General features: G+C 43.7%; 1 long non-coding RNA gene across 1 annotated transcript; it reads left to right on the forward strand.

Annotated features, from left to right (window-relative positions):
* Positions 1-10,186: 10,186 nt before the first annotated feature.
* On the forward strand, positions 10,187-10,674 carry LOC143508904 (uncharacterized). The gene is made up of 3 exons (XR_013129529.1): positions 10,187-10,256; positions 10,348-10,406; positions 10,535-10,674. It is a non-coding gene; the product is annotated as an uncharacterized LOC143508904 (long non-coding RNA).
* Positions 10,675-12,366: the final 1,692 nt, after the last annotated feature.

Genomic DNA, 12,366 nt, shown 5'->3' on the forward strand with positions numbered 1-12,366 from the left:
ATCCAAACGGGCGGAGCTAAACACGCTACAGGATAGTCAGCATCTACCGAGATTATAATGGCTACAAAAAAACTTCAAATGCGTGGGAGTATTTTGAAAAAGATACAGATGAATCAAACAAAGTAAACAACCAACATGGCATACCATTTAAAACGCGTAAGAAAAAAACAGTTCAGCCATTTGTCGTTTTGGTCGTGTCGTCTCCTCGCGGTGCGTCTCGGAAGTAGGCCTATAAACATTTTTAGTTTTTGTTTGCTTTTTAAACCCCGTTACTTGAACCTTTACTTATCATTTTTTGCTGTTGTGTGGCAATTTTTGATATTTTCAGGCAGGCATATTTTATTTAAAATATTTTAGACATTTTGCACAATGCCTGTCTGACAGTTCCATATGCGCACTGACGGCGACTTTTTTTGTTAATGTTTTCTAACATCCGTGTTCATCCGTCCCACCTGTGGCTCATCTCGTAATCACTCGGGGCTAATGTGGTCTGTCTATTTAATGTGCGTTTGCGCGGTGTCTTGTGCTCGTCGTTGTCTCAGTCTGCCCGTTACGTGTATGTGTTTGATGTTACTCGTGCGCTATTGCGCAACATCTACTAAATAAAGCAGTGACGTTGGTCGCCAAAGCAAGGATCCGTGTCTCATCCTATATATATATATAATGTAACAGTGTGGAATAATTTGTGAAATTCCTGCTAAAATAAGTCGCCACCACTAATCTGACGTCAGCACTGCAGCCGTTAGGAATAGGGGATTATGGGATACTCGCGACAGAAATGTTTGTATACTGTCACAAGTAGGTATTCCCTCCCGCTCATGTTAAATTAAATGAGTGTTAAGTAAATGGTTTTACTTAAGATGAGGTCAATAACGAATCTGTAAATTGTTAAATAGAGTAATATACAGGGTTAGGATTAAATGGGCATTAATTCGAGATTATATTTTAAGGTTTGTTGTCAAAATACATGATGCTAGTTTGGCTAACTAGCTTCATTTTACGGGCAGATCCTGCGTGCTGAGACGAAATAAAAATTAAATGATTGTGGTCGCTACACTTATTGCAGGTAAGCGGTTATATGTGTCTTCTGTTTTTGTCTTATATGGTCAGCAGTAAGAGACCATAAAGAGTTTGAGTCAGCCACAGAGCAAGTGTGATTTATGCTACCTGTGGCTGGAGAAGTTACATTATAATTTGTTATTTTTAACTGTTAGCTACGATTATCCTGATTAGGGGATACTCGCGACAGAAATGTTTGTATACTGTCACAAATCCTGCGTGCTGAGACGAAATAAAAATTAAATGATTGTGGTCGCTACACTTATTGCAGCTGTTACACAACGCAGAGAACTGAGAACACAGCAGGGATCCCTGACGTCGAACATCCGTCACATTGGTGCCGTGACCCGGATCGGGATAGAGCTCTTCCTGCATCGGAACGGTTCTACTGCTGTGCTGAGCCGGTTGGACTTTTCACCCGTGTCTTAAATTGTGCGCTCATTTTCTTATTATTATTATATATTTTTTTCCTCTCTCTCTGTTTCCCTGCCATTGTTTCATTAGTTTGGAATTGTATGTAATCCTGCTAGCTTTTTGTGTGCTCTTTACATTTTAGCCATGAGTTATATGCGAGGTCGTGCAGGGACACCTATGCATTTTAGTGCAGGTAGAGGTAGGGGTTTAGGGAGTGTTGCAGCTACACTGCAGTTTGACAGCCCGCTTGGGAGGGGTAGCACTCATGTTGAGGGGAGGATTCAAGACCCAGTGGGGGCTCCCTTGAGTATTGAGAGTAGGGTCCCTTGTCAAACACTTGGCAGTACTGCTGCTCTTGACCCTCAGGCTGACAGTACATGTAATCCAAGCCCTGGTCCTCAGTCTGCTGAAGTAATTAGTCAAATGGGAGATCTGATCAGACACATAGGGCGGGAGTTAGCAGACAGTATTCTTACCCACCTTAGCTCACCGCGCACTTCCACCCCTTCAAATACTGCAGATGTACGTAATGAGCATGTTGACTCTTCAGCTCAGCGTCTTGATCTGTCGCAAGTTCAGTTAGTGTCTCACAGGAAGCTGAAGGAACCACCTACTTTTAGGGGAGATAGTTCGGACTTGGTGACGGTGCGTGAGTGGGAAGATGTAATGAAAGACTACATTAAAAAGGGGGACATTAAGACTGAGCATCAAGCTGAGGAGATGTTCATTCGTCTCAGGGGACGAGCAAGAGATGTCGTCAAATTTGGAACACGTAATAGTGGCATTGATGTTGTTGCACGTCCTGAAGCCATCTACGGGCTGTTGCGCAAGCACTTTGATTCTGTCCCTCGCTCGCCACTCCCCCTGGCAGATTTTTATACCACGTTCCCTAAAGCCAATGAAGATGCTTATGATTATTGGCTCAGACTCAATCAGGCAGTAGATATTGCTATTGACAGACTGAAAGAACAGGGTAAAACATTTGACTGCCCGGATGTAGAAGTGACGCGCATGTTCATTAGGAACTGCCCCTCTAAGGAACTTGCTGTGACGTTCAGGTCTAAGACGATTGACAAGTGGTCTGCTGAAGAGGTTCAGGACACACTGGATGAGTATCATTCTGAGATGAACTTGAAAACTGCCTGCGAAATCACCAAACCTGATGGCAGAGTGTCTGTGAATGCAGTGGAATTGTCCCATGGTTTAGCATCATCAGCAGAGTCTCAGAATTCCCATGTGGATAAACATGCTGATTCCTCTGCTCTAGAGCGCGTCATTGGCATGCTAGAGAAAATTTTGACAGAAAAGTCAGTTACCTTTCCAGCCAGCCCTAAGAAGTGGCGCAAATCTGACCTCCCTAAAGTCAGTGGTCTGCATAGTATGCCATGTTCTGTATGTGGTGATGGCACGCACACTGCTTTTACTCACTGCCGGGACCATAAGCTCTGTTTCCAGTGCCATTCACCTGATCATTCACAGAACAAGTGCCCTGAGAGAAATAGGTCAGTTCCTCCTCAGTCTATGGGAAACTGATGGATCTGCATCAGGGGGAGGACGATGCAGATCTTGTTTTTGACCCTCCCAGTGCTGCTACAGATGATTTTGAGTCCATATATAGATCTTTTACCTCTGACGTTCCGACAGACAAGACTATTATATTTCAGAATGTGCAAAAGATTCACAAGTCAGATAGTTTATTTTACACCACAGTAGTTGTAGCAGATACAGTGAGCCTAAGAGCTATGATTGACAGTGGCTCCATGGCGTGTACAGTGAGCGAGTCCACTGCAGCACGTCTTCTGCAGCACAACCCTAGTTTGCATCGATGTCCTGCCGATGATGTTTTGATGATTGGATGCGGTGGTCACAAGTTCAGACCAAAGGCTATGTATGAGCTGGAGGTGACTGTATTCGGCTGCAAGATGCTCATCCCAGTGTTCGTCGTCCCTGGCCAGAATGATGAGATGATTCTGGGTAGCAATGCTGTTAGAATGCTCATACAGCTGATGAGACAGACGGACAGCTACTGGCGGATGATGGGTCAGTCTGTCAGTACCGGGGATGATGAGTGTCACCAATTCCTTTCCCTCATCTCTTGCGTCGAGAGGTGGAGAGGCCAGTCTGTGCCTGACAGGGTCGGCACCCTCAGACTGAAACAATGTGTCTCACTTCAGCCACAACAGGAGTACCTTGTCTGGGGCAGGCTGCCTGAGTCAACAGTTATATCAGTGGGCAGCACTGTGATCGTAGAGCCTAGCCAAGCGAGATGCAGACCACGACATATCTTGGTCGGTCGAGTCATTACACCCATGTGGGGAGATCGATGGCTGCCGGTGAAAGTTGTTAACCTCACCCATGAAGTTGTGACCCTGAGAAAAAATGCAAAAATCGCAGATGTGTTTCCATGTGTTGCTGTGGAGGACCTTTCTTGGCCCGACAGCATTCAGGTCAACCATCAAGGTCTGATCGATTCCCCCACTGTCAGATGTAAGGATGAGGTGAAGGTGGTGTTGGAGAAGTTAGGTTTACAGGAATTGGATTTGAATACATGTGAAGTGTCTGACCTGTGGAGAGACAGACTTCTACATCTCATTGTGAAATATGAGTCTATTTTTTCACGACACAAGATGGACTGTGGGGAGGCTACGGATTTCGTGCATAAAATACACCTAGTTGACGAGGGGCCGTTCCGTCTGCCCTACCGTCGTGTGCCACCAAGTCACTATGAGAAACTGAAAACAACTTTGAGCGAGATGGAAGAGAAGGGCATTATTAGGAAGTCTTGCAGTGAGTATGCTTCACCATTGGTTCTTGTCTGGAAGAAGAATGGCGACCTGCGGATTTGTACAGACTTTCGGTGGCTCAATGCAAGAACTGTGAAAGATGCACACCCACTGCCTCACCAGGCAGATGCTCTTGCTGCGCTCGGGGGAAATGTCTTCTTTTCCACCATGGACTTGAATTTCTGGTTTTTATAATGTACCTTTAGATGAGGAACACAAAAAATACACAGCCTTTTCCTCTCCTTTCGGGTTACATGAATATAATAGGATGCCTCAAGGCTTGTCGAATAGCCCAGCAACATTTATGCGAATGATGTTGACTATTTTTGGGGATGAGAACTTCACTTCAGTCTTGTGCTACTTGGATGACCTCATGGTTTTCGCCCCGACAGAACAGCTAGCCCTTGACCGCCTAGAGATGGTCTTCTCCCGCCTCAAGAATCACAACCTCAAGTTAGCACCCAAGAAGTGCAATTTTCTGAGGAGGTCTGTGAAGTTCCTCGGCCATGTCATTTGTGAATCAGGAGTGCAGACTGATCCTGGCAAGGTTGAAGCCATTTGTCGTGTCCAGAAGACCGACCTAATGGAAAGTGATGGCATTACACCTTCTCAGAAGAAAATGAGGTCATTCCTGGGCATGGTTCTTTACTACCAGCACTTCATTGAAGACTGCTCAGCCAAGGCAAAACCCCTATTCAGACTGATCTCTGAAACTAAGACGAATGGTACAGCTCGTAGAGGAAAGCGGGCCAAGAGATGTTCTGTTCCAGTCAAGCTCTCAGCAGCTGACTGGACCTTTGAGTGTCAGGAAGCTTTTGACTCCCTGAGGCACAGTCTCATGCACAGTGTTACATTGGCCCATCCAGATTTCTCAAAACCTTTCATTTTAGCTGTGGATGCATCGTTTGATGGGATTGGAGCAGTTCTTTCCCAGGTCCCACCTGGAGAAACAGTTGCGAGACCTGTAGCTTTCGCCAGTAAAACACTATCCCGATCACAGTTGAATTATCCCGCCCATCGGCTTGAATTTTTAGCCTTGAAATGGGCAATCTGTGACAAATTCAGTCACTGGCTGAAGGGAGGTCATTTTACTGCATGGTCAGATAACAACCCTTTAATGTACATCCTGACAAAACCAAAATTAGATGCTTGCGAACAGAGATGGGTGGCCAAGCTTGCAGCATACGATTTTGACCTGAAGTATGTGCCGGGTGCAAAAAATGTTGTTGCTGATGCTTTGAGCCGAGAACCATTTGTCCGGTCCTGCATAAGCCACCGTGTGGTGAAGGAGCCTTACGCATCCTTGTTGAGAGAGGTGAGCGGTGTCGTACAGGATGGGGTGCAAGATGCATTCCGTCTCACTACTTACTGCCAAGCAGTTAAGAGTGCCGGAAGTGCACCAACTCCATGTGATTCGCTGCAACCTGCTGGTAGTTCTATCACTGCTGACGAAGTGTCAGCAGTCCTGGACGCCCAACTCAGTGGTGGCCTTTCGCAACTGTCTGGTGTGAGCACAACGTCATTGCAGCTTCCTCAGGAAGATCCATCCGTTGTTATACCACACAGTCGGCTGCTGGTTTTACAGGAACAAGATGCTGTAATCAACAGAGTCGTGTACTACGTACAGCGACATAAGAGACCTACCCGTTCTGAAAGTGCAACAGAGTCTGCTGGTGTAGTCAGGCTTCTGAAACATTGGAAGAAACTGAGGATTAGGAATGGAATACTATACAGAATGATGAAAGATCGTCATCTGAACAGGAAGGTTTTTCAGTTTGTCATACCTGAGCCTCTGAAGAAGCAAGTTCTTCATGGCGTACATGATGTCGCAGGCCATCAAGGATGTACAAGAACTCTTTCCTTGGCCCGTGAGAGGTTTTTCTGGACTGGCATGACTAGAGATATCATGGACTATGTGAAGCATTGTCAACGATGCATTTTAGGGAAGACCCCTGAGCCCCATGATCGTGCACCTCTGGAAAGCATACGTACCTCAGAGCCGATGGAGCTGGTATGCATCGATTTTTGGACTGCAGAGCTGAATAATAAAAAGAACGTGGATGTTCTTATTGTCACCGACCATTTCTCAAAGATGGCCCATGCCTTCCCCTGCAGGAACCAATCAGCCAAGCAGGTTGCACGACGCTTGTGGGATGACTTTTTTTGCATCTACGGCTTCCCTAAGCGCATTCATTCTGATCGAGGGGCTAATTTCGAGAGCAGGCTTATCAGGGATCTGCTGGAGATGGCAGGCGTGCATAAATCTCACACGACCCCATATCACCCCATGGGTAATGGGATTGCTGAGCGCTTCAACAGAACCTTAGGTAACATGATTAGAGCTCTGCCTCCTAAGACCAAGTCTCAATGGCCTCAGATGCTTCGGATGCTGACTTTCAGTTATAATTGCACCGTGCATGAGACCACAGGCTTCGCCCCCTTTTACCTGATGTTTGGGCGAATCCCACGTTTGCCTGTTGATATAATGTTTCACCATGTATTAGAGAATGACAGGGTCCTTAGTCATCATGAGTTTGTCCAGCGTATCAAGAAAGATATGCTCGAGGCTGCACGAATTGCAAGGGAGCACACCTTGGGAGAACAGGCACGCCACACTGAGCTCTATAACCGCAAGGTCAGAGGTTCACCTTTAGATGTAGGAGACAAGGTGCTCTTAGCCAATCGAGGTGGAAAAGGGAAGACTAAGATAGCTGACAGATGGGACTCCACATTGTTCGATGTACTGTCAGTCAGGCCTGAGGTCAACGTGTATCGAATCAGAGACGTCCGCACCGGCAGAGAGAAAGTTGTGCATCGAAACTTGCTGCTGCCAGTGGCTTTTCTGACTTCAGAGGACAAAGATGAGGGCCAGAGGTCGTCTGAGGCTTCCCAGACGGATGATGCGATGTGCGGGAGTGCATCTCTCCATGAATCAGTGCAAGATGAGGCAGATTCACACTCACGCACTATGGCTTGGCTGGCACAGTCTCCTGGAGATGAGGAACAGAGAGGTTCAGACACCTCAGATGTCGCTGATGACCTGTCTGAAGTGACGGGCGTAGAGTTAGTTGAAGAGCTGCATGATGACCCTGATATCCCTGCCACGGGAGGCATCTTACACACAGACGCAAACACAGATCAAGATTCAGTTTGCATCACCGCACACTTACCTGATTCACCTTCCCGTAGTTTTAGTGACCCTTCACCCAATGTTAGAGTTAGGCCAGGGGAGACAGTTGGTATTCAGCCTCAAAGTTCGAAAGCTGTTTCAGTCATCACTAGAGTTGGGAGGACTGTTAGGCCCACACAGAGGCTTATCTGTGAGGAGTTGTTAATATGTCATCTTTGAGCCCTGTTCTTGAGTTTGTGAAGAGTTCTCTTTCAATTTAGATGATAAGTGACATGTTGACTTATTTTTTTTTTTCCTCGTCTTCCTCTATGGATGTTTCTTTGATACACATAGTGAGCAGTTGTATGTAATCACATGTGAGATGTAAGTGGCATCTCTTTCTGCCTGTTTTAAGTGTAGGGTTTGGTACCTCCCTATCCTTAAGCACTTCTTATGGAAGAATTTCTGATGTTGGCATTGTTGTACATCATTGCTCTGGACTTGTCTTATTTGACTTTGTGCCTTCCCCTTTTTTTGTGGTTAGCAGAATTTCAGGGGGGTGTATGTAACAGTGTGGAATAATTTGTGAAATTCCTGCTAAAATAAGTCGCCACCACTAATCTGACGTCAGCACTGCAGCCGTTAGGAATAGGGGATTATGGGATACTCGCGACAGAAATGTTTGTATACTGTCACAAGTAGGTATTCCCTCCCGCTCATGTTAAATTAAATGAGTGTTAAGTAAATGGTTTTACTTAAGATGAGGTCAATAACGAATCTGTAAATTGTTAAATAGAGTAATATACAGGGTTAGGATTAAATGGGCATTAATTCGAGATTATATTTTAAGGTTTGTTGTCAAAATACATGATGCTAGTTTGGCTAACTAGCTTCATTTTACGGGCAGATCCTGCGTGCTGAGACGAAATAAAAATTAAATGATTGTGGTCGCTACACTTATTGCAGGTAAGCGGTTATATGTGTCTTCTGTTTTTGTCTTATATGGTCAGCAGTAAGAGACCATAAAGAGTTTGAGTCAGCCACAGAGCAAGTGTGATTTATGCTACCTGTGGCTGGAGAAGTTACATTATAATTTGTTATTTTTAACTGTTAGCTACGATTATCCCGATTAGGGGATACTCGCGACAGAAATGTTTGTATACTGTCACAAATCCTGCGTGCTGAGACGAAATAAAAATTAAATGATTGTGGTCGCTACACTTATTGCAGCTGTTACACAACGCAGAGAACTGAGAACACAGCAGGGATCCCTGACGTCGAACATCCGTCACATATATATATATATATATATATATAAAGCTGAATAAAGCCAACCTACCATGTTTATTCATTTATCTGAGTGTTTTAGGTTTTTACTTTGAAGTGGAAAAAAGTCCTGAATGAGAACGGGATCCCGTTTAAGGTGCTGTAGATAAAAAAAAAAACCCTGATTCGACTATTAGTCGACTAAAGAAAGGGAAAACCTGACGAATCAGATTCGACTATGAAAATCCTTAGTTAAATACACCTCTAGTCTGAATACTCACAAAATAAAGCGTGAAAATTGGCTTAGCTGCCATTTCAGACTGTACAAATCCTCTCTGGTGGGGAGGAGGGGTAACAATGTAATAGGAGAGTAATGTATAACCAACCAGTTAATACAACCTGGACCAGACCACCACAACACAACACAACTGGACAAAGTGCAATAATGATGAGCAATAACTTTATTCACTTCTATTCACTTGTTCACTTATACTCTCATAAATATTTTCTAAAACAGCAGAGTGTCTCATGCCATGTGGAGAAGGCACACTACAACACTACAAATCTAATCTAACCTAGTCTTTATTGATATTCACAAAAATAATGTGTCTCATGCCACACCTCATTTAGGGGCCTTAGGGGGGCCAAGGATGTTGTGACTGGCCCCCCTCCCCAGAACTGCCACTGCACAGTACAATCTCACTTTGATGAGCATCTGAGTGGAAGCTCCTTAAAAAGGGTCACAGTCTTTGCATCATCCTGGAGGATTTTGAAGTATTTAAAAACATAGACTGTCATTTGTATTTGCGATATAATTCTTCAGACTCCAAGGCCTGTTAAAACTCCATATGCCTTAACAGGAATCTACTGTTAAGACAAAAAATTCTTTGGTGGTATCATTCAAGTAAGTAATAAATAAAGCATATTGCTAATATTATATTTAATAGGTGGTGGTCTTTAAACAAGAATTTCCAAACTTCATGCAAATATCCACAATATCCTCATGCCAGGATGTGCTACATTCACAGGTGAAGAACGTGCAGAAAAAAAAAGAAATCAAAAAGTACAGGCCTGGACGTCCCCTAGGGCAATCCATCCCAGGTATCAGGTCATCTGGAGTAGCTGTTGCAGGCTATGGGTTTGACTCCTCAATAAATGGTTGCTCAAAAACACTACACTACAACTGCTACACTCAAAACTTAACAGGACAAAAGTTGTTTACATACAGTCTGTTAACTGATACAGTTAACAGACAACACAGCTTCAACAAGGCTCACGATCACGATACTATGACAAGGGACATCTCTATCACAAGGGACATAAATACTGTAGTGGGGGCACACGCCGGTGTGTGTGTGATTGGATGTGTGAGACTTGTACCTGTGGTAACAATTGTAAAGCGCCTTGGGTATCCTGAAAGGCGCTATACAAATTGAACATTCATTCATTCATTCATTTATGTTGGGCACGTCTATTAAGGACTTTAGTGTAACACCGCTGAGGGCAATGTGCAATCAAGACGGCTCTTTTTTTGATTGAAAAGAGTGTAATGGTTGGAATTTGTGATGCTAGCATAATTCCCAAAATGAATATGGGCTGCCCTTGAAGATCTGTGCTGGTCCTTGGTGGGTATGTGTGCTGCTAGATTGTGTGCATAGTATTTGTCTTTTAGATTATTTGTATGGGTTTGGTAAATGGATTCTGTTGTTACTACAGATGGTGAGGTGTGGCAGCTACAGTGAGCAAAGATACACAGAGGTGGTTTTGCCCCTCACGTGAGTGCTAATCTTTTATCCAAAATGTAATATAATTAATATATTGTGCCTAGTGTTGGTATTGATGGTTGGGGGTGAGTGGTGAATGTATGGTTTTATGGTGTAAATGTTTTGTTTTTGATTTGTAGGTAATGGCCTGTGTCTGTTTTAACAGACTGTTTTAACTACGAGAGACCAGAATTTTGTATTGACTATGCCCTGATATGTTTGTTCATCTGGAGGAGTCTATTGCAATGTATGATTTAATAAAATGTATGTTTTGTACGTAGTTGGGGCTGTTTGGTTTATGAAGGTAGATCAGGTAACACTCAGGCATTACAATAGCATTCCAGACAGTACAACTACTAATGCATGGCCCAGCACCAGTTTGCTTAGGACAAGCAGATGAACTCAGGATGCAGTGTGGCCCTCCACACTGCCCTGACACAGCTAGATCACTGATATAGTTATGTGTGGATGCTTTTCATTGATTATAAGTCAAACTCAGCACCATCTCAGGAGGTGGATATGCGAGCAATAGAGGACAGGGTTCATCACTAACAAGGTCGACAATCATTAGGGATCGCCATAGCAACATGGAGGGTACACAATTTGGAGAAGCTTTATTACAGAGGATCGCCATGCCAAACACAAAGGACACGTGATTGGCTAGATATGTGACAACTGAACGGAAGGAACCTAGATAACAAACATACTAACATGAATGAGAACCGAAACTAGGGAATATATATAACGAGGACAGGGATTAATGAGGGAACATAAACTGGAGCAGAGTTTTACACAAGCAAGGATTACCAACCAAGAGTACATGAACTAGTACATGGCATAACACTGACAGGATAACTAAACTAGAGAGCAGGAACTATAATAGAGAAATACAGGAACAGGATTTCTTAAAAAAGACAGCAGGAACTAGAACAGGGAATAACACTTGACAGGAAAACTAAACCAGAGAGCAGGAACTAGAAAAGGGAACTACATGAACAGGATTTACTAAACAAGAGAGTAGGAACTATAAGAGGGGAAATACATGAATACTAACCATGAGATAAGCAAGAGCCCTGGACAGAGTACAAAGAGTATGTACAAGCACTACAAGAAAGATACAAGCATAGGAAATACGGGCATTAACAATGAGATACCTTAGAACATTGTACAGAGTAATGGACGTCAGGAGGAGATAAAACACATTCTGTGGTGCTTGAAAAGGGCGCAACTCCTGTATCAGCTGCTGGTGAGCTTCTACAGGTCAGCCGTAGTTCGGCTGTTCTGCAGAGAACAGGAAAGTTCTCCAGTGTATCAAGATTTCTGAGAGGATCAGTGGCACCCAGCTTCTTGGGCTAGAGGACATTTACCAGAAGTCCTGCATTAAGAGTGTCATGATTGTTACTAGGGACAGTTCACATCCAGGACACTGGTTATTCACTCACCTGCCTTCAGGAAGTCATTATTGTTTTTCTTATTGTTGTGTTATTTATATTTTGGCACCTGGAGAATTTCATTGTCTCACAATTCTCAACTCAACTCAACTCAAGTCCTGCACAAAACTAACTGTACCAATTAAATAACATAAGGTAAAAGCCGAATAAAATTAGTTAAGACAAATAAAAATAATAAAAATACATACATATAATAAAAACCCAAAGGCAAATTTTAAAGTCTTATTTTCCCAAAGAGTAAAAATAGGTTTTAAGACTTTTAAAAATGGGTAGTGAAGAGGCCTGTTTAATTTGTAACGGTAGATCATTCCACAAGTGAGGAGCTGCAATTGAAAAAGCTGAGCTTATGCATTGACCCTGGGACCTCCAGGAGCATCTGATCAGCTAACCTGATTCACCAAGCGGGAGCGTGGGGGCGGAGCAGCTCACTGAGGGAGGGCGGGGAAAGTCCATGTAAAGATTTAAAAACAAATAAAAGAATCTTAAAATTAACTCTTACATTCACAGGCAGCCAGTGGAGG

Source organism: Brachyhypopomus gauderio, chromosome 2 (assembly GCF_052324685.1).
Source record: "Brachyhypopomus gauderio isolate BG-103 chromosome 2, BGAUD_0.2, whole genome shotgun sequence".
In the NCBI taxonomy this organism is placed as follows: Eukaryota; Metazoa; Chordata; class Actinopteri; order Gymnotiformes; family Hypopomidae; genus Brachyhypopomus; species Brachyhypopomus gauderio.